We start from the raw sequence: 12733 nt of genomic DNA, 5'->3' as shown, positions 1-12733 counted from the left end.
GAAGAAGACTACAGGACATAGTTTAAATTTTTACATATCAACAGTGCAGTACTTTATCTTAAGTAATATTTTCAGGCACTTTCTCCAACACTGCCTACAGTGGACCTGATGTGAACTAGAATGAAGTTGGCTGGACATAAAGTTTACTGGACCTCAAGTAGTCTGTGGTATTGTATTTAATATTGTTGTGGTACTTTGAATGTTAGGAAAGTTCTACAGGCATTCCCCAGTTTGAAAGAGTACTGTGTCTTATAAAAACCTATGGTAAATCGAATCACTATTCCTATAGACTCACATTATAAAAGCCAAGATACTTTTCTACAACGAAAACAGTTCCCCCCCAAATTATGTACGGTCCCCCAAAAAGTATCGATTGAATTTTCTAGCGGTAAAATTTGAAACTCTAGATGAAATACTTTGCTGTGATCCCCAGTGCATCAGCATAAGTTGGTACAGGTACATCCGGTCACTATATGAGCAATAGCCGTAGACGGCGGGTAGCGAGGGAGTCGTCCTCGTGTGACATACGACCGTACGGTATATGCTTTACTATAACAAGAAATTCATTGAGCTATATTAATGTATGTATCGTGCCGGTTAGAAGCGAGGCCCCAACCGAGGATTACAAAAATATCGGAATATACATTAAACGGAAGAGTTTTGGAACGTCACGAGCTAGACCGAGACGGACCTCGGGGCATACGTTTCGCCACCGCGTCGTAGTGACGGTTTTATTCGTACCGAGATGCACAATGTAGTCGTCGACGACACGTCTGATTTTTGAGGAGTGACGGAGCAAATAGTAGTTGATATTAGAGTGAACAGGTACAGCAATATACAATATATTGGTCTAAATGGGATCTGCCAAATATTATCGATACGTAAATGGCGTCGGTTTAACGTCAAAATAAGATTTTAATCGGCGCGTCGCCCGTCGTTTAGCGGCGGGTAACCCATCGCGATGCCCGAGGGTTCGCTCGCCCCATTGTGCCGAGTTATTCGAGCGTTGCGCGTACCCTCGTCGCGAAGGCTAATAATAGCGCCTCTCTCCCCGTTGTGTCTTTCCGATAATTCCTCGGTTCATTTGACGTACGATCCCGGTAATGACCGGCTCGGCGTCCGTTTACGACACGCAATCCAAATTCGCGCTACGTGCGATGCGAATCCTCGGAGGATTTGCATCTTTCAAAAACACATACAGTCGTGCGCCGGTTAACATCCGATAGCATATACAGTCGGCCCTTAACATTCGCGGGGGTTAGGTAACAGAGATACCCGTGAATGTTAAAAATCCGTGTACTATTGCTACCCCCCCCCCCTAAAAAATCCCTGGCCCCCCATGTCCTTATTTACCGTATATACCTGTGTGTAGTTTGAGTTTTTAAGACCAAATTATTTGGCAAAAATTGGGGGTCGACCTCTAAACGGGTAATAGTTTCGTTAGGTTGAAAAATATTTACCAGTAAACAATGGAAACGATGCACCAACACACCACCCGCTGTGAGTGTTGGTACAGTTGCCAGGGCAGATCTGTTGCGAGCCCAAAGTAGCCAAATCCATGGTATGGTAGCACAGGACGATGTAAAACAAAGTATTCATTTATTAAAGTTAATTTATAGATACTGGACATAAATGTTTGTTCATTACATTTGAAACATCAATCTTTGTTAATTAAATTTGAAACAAGAGAAAACTACGATACTGGATTTTCATTAAAATATTACATCACAAGTATATTTTACCTTAACTGTGACTGAATGAATATATTCTCGGAAATAAATATGGAAATGTAATATTTTTGCTGGAATGACGTACATATTATAGTGGGAAGTGGGATAAAATCACGAGGAAAGACTTTCGCTTTCTTTCGTTGTTCAAAATATTTTACCGTAATCGCTTTTCGAATGGTTTTCAGTTAAAAAACTGTTGTATTACAATAATATTCTATCCTAATTCACTTGTGATGCAACAGTTTTTTAACTGAAAACCATTCGAAAAGCGATTACGGTAAAATATTTTGAACAACGAAAGAAAGCGAAAGTGTTTCGTCATGATTTTATCCCACTTCCCACTATAATATGTACGTCATTCCAGCAAAAATATTACATTTCAATATTTATTTCCGAGAATATATTCATTCAGTCCGCGAGTTAGGTAAAATATACTTGTGATGTAATATTTAGCCAAAATCAGTATGTGTTTTTTCTTGTTTCAAATTTAGTGTAAGATTGATACTTTCAATGAACAAATTATGTCGATTAACAAACTCTTTTTCAAACATGAAAGATCTATAATTACTGCTATTCCGCAGGTATATCCCTTAATGACGACTTTCTCAATGCTTCAATGTACAGAATATTCCTCTGGCGGGGCAATCCGCGTATTTGCGAATCCGTGAATGCTAAACCCGCGTATGTGAAAAGCCGACCGTACGTCCGTGCCCCCCCTCGAAAAAACACTTCCGTGATGCCTGCTGGACCACCACTCCAAGACCCCCCTGATGGAGACACGACGATCCTTCCCGTACTGGCTAGATGTTATGTGTTAAAGGAATAGAATTCCTTAGGCTTTAGTAAGCATTTTCCTCCAGGTGTAATGTTAACCTACATCTATTGAGGATAAAATCTTTCACCTACAAATTGACAATAACACATTTGCTGTAATCGGACATATCTAGTTGCCTCAACAATTGCAACCCTAGTTGCAATTGGGGTTGCAATTTGAAATTCTGTGTCATTACTGAGGAATAACGAAGTCTCTGGTGCACTGCACTCTAAGAATAAGAGAAAATGGACTCGGGCATCCCGAAGGGAGAGAAAACGGACTTCCACGACGGGAGACTCGAGCACTAACACGTGCCACTCATACCGAGAGACTGGACAAGTTTTACCGACCATTAGTTATGTACGTTATCTAGTGAATTTAGTCAATATTGTACAGTATAAGTATACTGCAATTACAGCGGTCCCTCGGTTAACAATGGACCCGAGTGCAAACCCTTACTGTACGTGTACTAAACGATTACGGTACTTAAATTGTTATGTCTATGGCAAATATAGATTGTTTACACAGATATTCAAATACTATCTTACAAGTTATATTCACCCAGGTCGTTTGGGTGGCAAATTATGAGAAGAGCTTAGTCACTCTTAAGTAATGATAAATAAACACTCGGGCCTTCAGCGCCAACTGTCAAATCTTATCTCAAATAAATAAAGACATTGTCACCTCACTTCCCCCCCCCCCTGCTCGCTGGCTACCTCCCTCCTTGTGTTCCCAGACAAAACATTGGTGATAACTTTATGCTTTAAGGTGTTTATTTTATATAATATCTCAGACTAAAGTTAGGGGATTACAATTTGCATAGCTGGAATCCTTGCAAGACAGCCAATAATTTGAATATAAACATTATATATATACTGTATTTTGTTGAAGATATAAAAATTGTAGTACATTTTATAATATAAAGTTTTTCAACTGTATTTTTGGGTAGATTTATATCAATTTCTTCATTTATTTTCATCCATTTACATGCAGACACCACAATAAAAGAAACAAACGACCTCGGTGCAAAGCCGGAGCATTGTTGTACTAATTTGATTACGGTACAAAAATTGTTATGTCCGGTGCAAATTACAGCATGTTTATATTCAAATTAATCAGTATGTTACAAGAATCCCAGCAATGTTAATTATATTGTACCAGGTCATTTCAGTGGCATTTTAAAATGAGAGAAGCTTAGTAGGACTGTTAAATAAACTCACAGAGACCTTCGGCTCAAACTGTCAAACATCTCCTCTTAACTCTCTCCCCCATCTGTTGAGCCAGGGTTTTAGGCTTACAGTTTTTATCTTACATAATATTTCAGACTAAAGTTAGGAGATTATAATTTGCATTGCTGGAATCCTTGCAAGACAGCCAATAATTTGAATGTTAACGTCATATATTTTGCTCGAGAGATAAAAATTGTTGTACGTTAGTGTACAGTACTGTAGTACATTTTATAATATAAAGTTTTTGAACTGTATTTTTGGGTAGATTTACATCAATTTCTTCATTTATTTTCATGCACACAGCATACTAAAAGAAATAATTGACCTTAGTGCAAAGCTGGAGTTTTGTTGTACTAATTTGATTTGGGTACTAAAATTGTTATGTCTAGTGGAAATTATAGCATGTTTATATACAAATTAATCAGTATGTTACAAGAATCCCAAGAATGTTAATTATATTCACCCGGGTCATTTCCCGGCCGGGAAAAAATGCGCCACAGACCCGGGCGCCAACCGTCGGTGTCGCCGGGCTTTATCTTAAGTAATATCACAGACAAAAGTTAGAATTTAATTTGCATTGCTAAAATCGTTACAAGACGGCTAATAATTTTAACATAAACGTTGTATATTTTGCACAAGAGATAAAAATTTGTAGCCCTTTGTAATAAAATTAGTTACAACTAAAATTTGTATGTGAACTATAGCATGTTTATATTCAAAGTAATCACAATTTTATAAGAATTCCAGCAATGTTAATTATATTCTTCCAAGTCAGTTTAGTGATATTTCATAAGAGAAAACCTGAAAGTCACTGTTAAGGACAGATAAATAAATAAGCTCTAGACCTTGGCATCAACTGTCAAACCGATAACCCTCCTCCCCATCTTGCCGCGAATCCGATCACGAGTAAACGGGCCATTTCGCGTCTCGTAATTTTAGCCGCGTCGATTTACGAGCGTCCGTTTTAACGCGATACTACAAAAACGATGTTTTGTAGGAGATGGGCCGAGGTGCATTTGGGTATATTGGGTCTTTTTAGTATTTTGTGTTAGTCTCGAGTACCAAAGTAAATTGTTCCATTGAAACCACTTTAATTGAGTCCAAATTTGGTTTAAAGCTATTAGCTCTCTAGGAATGCGCCTCGCGTCACCGACGCGTACGCGGGACCGGTAACAATTTTACGTAAACGCGTCGACGACGTAATATTCGACAATGCCGTCGGGTCGTCGACGTGCCGTTTCTTCGTTTAGTAAATAGTCGTGGCGATTTTTGTCGCGCGCGTGTCCGTCGACGGGCACGCCGAGGGCGGTCCGTCCGCGGATGCGGGCCCGCTCGAGATTCGGCCCGTATTGCGCAGTCGTACGGTCCGTCGTCGTTTGCGAGAAGTACTCGTTTACGTAGTCTCGCGTGCAGTATATTGCATTTTCTAGCAATAGACTAGTTACGATCGTAGATTAGTTCCATCACGTAGGGTATCGTCTCGCCGTCGGCCCGGGACACACCTCCGGCCACTCGACACTCTGCTTACCGGTACACGACACAAATTAAAAATGATCAACACGATATTTTACGAGGGCATTATGATTGATTTATAATACCCTATGCAATGGTTGTATAGATGTAGTGCAGTATAATTATTAAATGCAGGCAGCATTCACATCACAAACTTAACCCACAGAAGAAGTCGCCTCGGGCAGCGGAAGCGCGATCCGGGAGAAGGACACGAAGAACGACCGTAGATCGTCGCTCCGGAGACGGGTCGGCGAGTGCCGCTCTCCGACGCGAGACGATCGTCGAGAATAACCTACGTGTTTTTCTATTTTTATGGATGCTATTTTAAGGATAACTAAAGCTCAGTCAACGGTTATTTTAGCTTAAGGTCATATTATACGTGTATTTGTAATGTACAGTATTTCATTGAGTAAGAATGCTAAAACTTGCCCGGCGGTCGACCCCCAAAACAACTGCGGCGACCCGCTCCGGCACTCGAGAAGACGGGAGCTCCGAGTACACGACGTTAAAGATTAACGGATAGTTTGACGACTATACCACCCCTTGTTCCCTCTACCTCCAGCTAAATGTATCCCTCCCTCCACTTACCACTCTTCCTTTCCTCATCTATTATCTTTCCCTTCCACCCCTCTATCCCACCATCTGTCCCCCCTCCCTTTCTTCACGTACCATTCTTCCTTTCCTTATCTATTATCCTTCCCTTCCACCCCTCTATCCCTTCCCTCCACATACCACCTTTCTCTCCTAGCACCTGTCGTTCCTTTTTTGTGTTTTATTTAATAAGTTTTATAGTATATGATGGTCACCTTATTAATAATGTACCATTTTGTGTGATTACAATTACACTACACACACTTAGTCGAAGTGACCAGTTATTAGTGTTGATATTAATGGGATAAATATTAGATAAGTTTATTGGAGTTTGCTATAAAATATGTGACTATAATTATAAATTGTGAGTGTGAAGAAGGGTTTATAAGTTGTATATATGTCAATTAGAGGAACAAATAATTTGCTAACCACACCCTAGTCCTTCAATGGAAAACGCATCGAAATGCGCAGCGGCGAATGCATTCGGCGGGAGAATAATGCGGCGACACGCGTAGAATACTCGTACGCCACTCTCGGGCACGTACGTTTCCATTTACTAAAGTTAGGTGGGTTTGTTTGGGTGGCGTGGGACCCAGAGGGCATCGGCAGGCGGTCGCGTCCGGCGGTTGCCGTGCGAGAAATTGGGAGGACGGGCTTTCACGTTGCAGAAACTAAGGAACGGCATCTTCCGGCGGAACCACAGCCCGCGATTAAAGGAACGCTCGGGTTTGACGCCCACGGACCGAGCGCGCGGCTCCTCCGCCGTAACAAGAGTAGTCGATTGAAGTCCCCTCTTTTGCCTGGGTGGATGTGTCTGTGCTAACCGTTTTAGGCAAGTGAATGTTTGGTACAGCAGATTTGGGGATTCATTGTAGGGTAGACTTGCCATACAGTGCAGTGTTTTAATTGGTATTATATTGCGGCGATCGGCGAGCACGGAGACCGAAGCCTCACTCGACCGTGTCTCGGGAGGCGTGGGGTTTGGTCCGAGGCCACTCGCAGTCATCGTCGAGGGTATAGTCCGGAACGCCGTTCGACGTGACGTCTCGTCGAAATTCCGGAGCGGTCTTCTCGTCGCGGGGCGCGCCGGAGGTCGACGCTACGACGTTCCCGGAGGGGTCGTCGTCGTCGTCGTCGGGTATTTGACGTGCATCCGGAGTAGAACGAGGGCACGCGTCGAACCGTCGAAAGTGCGCAAGAAATGAGATCGCGTAAATAACGGCAGATTAATTTCGTCGACACTCGTACGTATAAGAGTGCAAAGTAAATAAATAATACGTATTTTTTTTATGGGAATTAGCCCACCCGGGCACGGGTCACCGACCCACATCGGGGCGAAAATGTAATAATAATAATAATAATTGTTGAAGTTACAGTGTTCATTTTTGGTGGATATCAACGAAATATGATGCGAGAGGCTCAGACGACGACACAAACGACGACGCTCTCTCCGGTATATTTTCGGGACCGTCCGTAAAAACGAAACCAAAACACGCGTGCGCATTCAAAGTGGCGCATTATTGCACAAGTAAAATAAAACATATTGCCATAAATATGGGGTAACCTAGTTTATATGTAACAATAATACTGAAGAACCTTAAAGAAATACAAAATGGAAAAAAAAATCAAAAGTGAGGAACAATAGATTTATGTTGTGTTGTCAATAGTAAGAGAAACAATCGAGACAGAGAGTCAGACGAGCGACCCGGGACTCGGTCACAATTTTAGGGATGCCACGTAGCAGGAAGATCTACCACGGACGACACATTACGCTTCCAATATTGTCTGCGGAGGTGGTATCTCCCCGTTTGGTGGCTGCCTAAGTATGTAAGATTTTCCAATGGAAAGTGTATGTTTGGCAAATGTATCCAGGTCTTTAGAGAATGTACTCAGATATTTGGGTTAGGTGTCAAGGGTTCATGTATAATTTGCATGCCTAATTGACTATGTATATTTTTTAACCTTAATTTTTCATTTGCAGTCAGAAACGTCATTTTTGTGCGGACCGGCGACTCGACGGACCCCGGCCGAGGACGCCGCTCGAACCGCGGGTGAGAATGTCGGACGACGCCGTATTGTAATGTTTATATCGCAGTGTACGGTATTTACTTAATGGTTCTGTGAAGAATAGGAATGCGTATGTGGCGTGCCTCGGCGTCTCCGTAGGAATTGCGTAGAGTAAGTGGAAGGTTTTTAAGGGAGACGAGAATTTATTAAGCGGCGCGTCGTCGACGAAATATCGAAGGAAGTTTTGACCGGTTACCGAGAGGAAATAAGACAGGAATTTACGAGTAAAAGAGTAGTAGAACGTAAAGATAACGAGGGAGAAATGAAAATGCGACCGACGACGAGACTCGGGTGCCATCGAAAATGCGTAGAGGGACGGACATTACAAGTGTTATAATGAGAGTACTTAATTTAGCATAGAGATATAGAATTGAAGGTGTCATATCTGGTCTAAAAGTGTTGGATACAATATGAAAAGTATTATTAAAAAATGGGAGTTTAAGCCAAGGGTTAGGGTGGTGCTGGCACTTCCCCCTCCCTTCCTATTGGGATAAATCGAGAAACAAGACGAATTCTCCCCACCCCCTCCTCCACAAAGGGGAGACCAGATATCGCATTGAAATACCTTTAAAAGTGTAATTAGGGATCCTCCTCAGACACATTGCACCATTTGAACGCAGACGTAAGATTATCCTCATCGCCGTACACGTCCCGAGGAGACGAGGCGTATCGAGTTTACGCGGATGCATACGAGACGTTTCCTTTCGAGTACGGGTAGTTCTGCTATAATGCGATAGTTGTGTTCTTGTAAAACATCGTGTTATAGAAATTCGTGTAATAGAAATGACAGGGCTTATGGAGAAAATAGGGTTAGGTGCAGATTACTCCAAATCGACAAAAATGTCGTAGTACAGTCTAAATAAATGTTACATTGATATCTAATATTGAAATCATACAGTAAATGTTACACTTGACCTTGAAAAAATCTGAATATAACTTGATGGGGGAGAAGATTGATGTTGAGGAGTCATGAAACATCAAGCTTTTCTTCGAGTGTTATAGCCTTTCTTTTATGATCACCAGAGATATTCTTCTTTTCCATAGTCACAAAATTGGAGAAACAGTAATCACCGAGGACACTTAAAAATTTCACACGTGTTTCAAACAAAGTGTGGAGTAAACAGAGCGCGCGGGTCTAAAACGCTATGTATTTTGTTTTTCTCTTATTTTACATATACTGTAGAGGTATACTGTATACATAAATATTACATAAATTATTTGTGCAATTCTTCACAAACAAAACACATAAATCAATTGAACTTGCGATGTCGAACGTGAACTGTAAACACTGCATAACCCTGCGCCAAGCCACAATGTAAAGTACACTTTAAACGCTACTTATTTTGTTTTTCTCTTTTATTTAAATTTTTACAATTTACATATTCATATTATGCTACAGCGCCCACAAAACACGAGAAACGTTCGAGTCCCCCAGTAGAGATGTCCGTTCTCTATCCACTCGAGGATGTGTCGGTCGTGCGTTTTCTTTTTGTGTACTCGCTCGGGGACTCGAGTTTATAACACAGGATGATAAGGGAATTTGAATTTATTTGTTGATTTATTTATTTATAATATACTGTAATATATTAAATATGCTGCAAGTATTTTCTTTAATTTATATACTTTTTTCTGGAAAAAGGGAGGCTACCATTATACCCGGTAATGTACATTTATGGCGATCGTTAAGGACCAAACTCCGAATCCGTGACGTGACTTCCGTTCATCATTTATGTCCTAAATTTACCAATGTGGGTAGTTTCAAGAATTAACGCAGTCATTTACCGAATATTCTTTGCCCCAAAATAAATTTCAAATGAATTATTTATAGGAGATAAGTATTATGATCAGTAAATATACCGATATGCATTACCGACCACAAGGACGGCTAAAAATAGGCACAGACGGTCACAGTCGAGGTCACTTTCCCTTTGTTGTCACTGTAGGACCTTGTGAGTGGTTTACTGTATACATAAATATTACATAAATTATTTGTGCAATTCTTCACAAACAAAACACATAAATCAATTGAATATGCGAAGTCGAACGTGAACCGTAAACACTGTGTGATGTAAAGAGAGCGCCGGTGTGAAACGCTATGTAATTTGATTGTCTCTTTTATTTAAAATTTTACAATTGACTTATAATATATAGGTATACTGTATACATAAATATTACATACATTATTTCTGCAATTGTTCACAAACAAAACACACGACTCAATTGAACACGCGATGTCGAACGTGAACCGAAGCCATAACAATCGTTCGAGTGGAATCGCGTCGGAGGAAACGAGTTCGCGTTTTACAAATATCGTTCCTCAATTCATAAATCGCGTCGTCAAAACACGCGTTATAGCAGAACTCGCCGTATAGTTTTTGGTTCACCGCCAACACGTTTATCCTCGTACCGGATCTCCGTCGTCGCGGAAGTTACGTTCGCTAGACGTTCACAGACGTAAATGGTACGATCTCGAGAGCACGACGTACATTCGGTCCGGATCGAGTGGACTTTCCCAATCGTCTTATAGATTTGTCGAGTTCTTGGGAATGGTACGAATATGTACAATTAATATTATGTTATGTATAGGTATATTGTATGTTTTTTGATAATCGTTAAGTATGGGAGGTGGCGACGTGCACACCGTACCGACGGGTGGAGGAGCGTCGAGTTTGATTTTGTATTAGGCGACGGGGTCGCGGGTATTTACGGAGATACGGCAGAGCGCGACGTCGGCGCCCGCGTACGGCACGAGCGGGAGGAGTAATTTGTGCGTGACGTAATTGTGGGGTAGTCGAGTATGCCTGTGTGTTTTAGTTGGCAATAGTGTGTAGATATGTTTGTGTATAGGTATACTGTAGAAAGAATGAACTTAGATGAAGTTTGTTTGGGAATTAGTAGAATTTGTAATAGTAGATAATTGTCGATATATTTTGACAGTAATTTGTCCGTTTCAGTTGCGGAGGAGCGCGCCGATACGAGTCGGAGACGGCTCGTACAGTCGGCGCACGAGAGCGGTCCGGACGAAGACATTCGGGAACCGAGGACGAAGGCGCTCGTCGACTGCGGACGAAGACACCGGTCGACGCGCGAGGAAGATGCTCCGGAACACGGGAAGAACGCCACACTCCCGAGTGCGGGAAGACACTCGTCAACGCAGAAGGAGACACGCATCAATGTCGGGCCGGCGCGATTGTTTTAAAGACGATTTAACGTGTAAAATGAATGTACGTGTTGTTTGTAACGATTGTTATAATGTTTGTAGTATTGTTTTTAGAGACCGACTCTGCGAAGACGGAGGAAGTCGATACATGTCGAGAATGAATTTATTGAAGATGTTGCCTGTGATCACTAGGTGTTTGCACTAATTTGGGGAGATGATTACGATCGTAGAACGTCACGGAATGCGGCGCGCATCCGTAAATAACGGCAGCATAAATACGAGAGAACGCGGCGGCGGCGGCGGGGAAGTGCGCCTTTTGAAAGTAAAAGAACGGGGGAGATCGGACCGACATAGATGGTGTTGTTGTGGTAACCGATAAGAATGGAGAAATGATGACTATTTGGTGGGTTTTTTAGGACAGAGAGAGTAGTTATATATTAGTGAAGATATAAAGTAAAAGGTGATAAGGATGGTGGTGGGGGGGACAACGAATGATATATTTTGTAGGGTATTAAAGGAATTGACTCGTCAGTGCCGAGTCGGCGTAATTGTGAGAAACGGATGCGACGGGGATTTTAAAGAAGTTGCGGGGAAATTGGCGGAAGCGACGATCGCAATAACCTTTCGACGTGGGACGGACGACGACGAATTTAGTAAATGGCGGTTTAGGAAAGGGTCGTACGTAAAGCGGCGGGTGCGGGCGCGTGCGGATACGGACGACGGTCGATCGGGGTCCGTTTACGGGACGGGAAAGAGGACCGACGGAGAACGGACGGGAATTCGGACGGAGACGAGGCGGCGCACAAACGAAAGTATACCCGCGAGATGCGTAAAGAATGATTTGGAAGTAGATTTAACTAAGAGTCGCGGGAAGGTTCGACAGGTGTATTAGTTTTACGTAATTGTGGCAGTGCGTTTGAGAGCGGGCAGTCGTGGAGTGCGCGTGGGTACCTATTTTGAGACCGCGACATCTACCGGTAAGGAAATACGTAATGCAGCAGTAATATATTTGTGGGATGAATTTATACTCGTTCACCCGTACTCCGTGTTGCTCCACTCGTGTTAAGGTGTTTATTGTGAAGGCGTTTGTATAATAATAAAATTTGTTGGACGAGTAGGGGAAGGAATACGAGCACAATGTTTAATTTGTAAGCCCTCCCTTTTTTGTCTTTTCCCTCTGCCTCCCCGTCCTCCTCCTCCTTTTTTGACGTGTTTGTCGTGCGGCTTCTTTTCCCTCCGTTTCATTGCAACTCCCTTCGTTTTTCTCCCCCCTACCTGCTTCTGTCCGTCCTCTTCTTCTTCCTGTTTCCTTCTTTTACTCCTCCTCTTCGCCATATGTCTTCCTCGTTTATTCTTTGGCTTGTTCTGCGTCTGTTCCTTCTCCTCCTCTGTTTGATTGTGATTCCCTTGTTGTTTCTCACCCTCCCATTGCTCTTGATCCTGTTGTTACTCCCATTTGTTGGTTGTTTTTGTGTTCGTGTATATGTTTGTTGTTACCAATTGAATTTGTGGTTGTATTACTGCTGCTGTGTGTATGTTGGATTGTATTTATTTGTTGTTATATATATGTTGTGAGTGTGAATTAGATATATTGTGTTGATATTTGACTAAATGTTGTTGTTAAGAAGAG

At 42.1% G+C, this 12733-nt stretch overlaps 1 long non-coding RNA gene across 1 annotated transcript; it reads left to right on the top strand.

Moving 5' to 3' along the window:
- Nucleotides 1-4114: 4114 nt before the first annotated feature.
- Nucleotides 4115-11950, top strand: LOC121856519. The gene is made up of 2 exons (XR_006086996.1): nucleotides 4115-7927; nucleotides 10898-11950. It is a non-coding gene; the product is annotated as an uncharacterized LOC121856519 (long non-coding RNA).
- Nucleotides 11951-12733: the final 783 nt, after the last annotated feature.

Source organism: Homarus americanus, unplaced genomic scaffold, assembly GCF_018991925.1.
Source record: "Homarus americanus isolate GMGI-L3 unplaced genomic scaffold, GMGI_Hamer_2.0 scaffold24771, whole genome shotgun sequence".
NCBI lineage: Eukaryota > Metazoa > Arthropoda > Malacostraca > Decapoda > Nephropidae > Homarus > Homarus americanus.
Note: the sequence above shows the minus strand (reverse complement) of the source record. Positions and strands in the feature narration are given on the sequence as shown.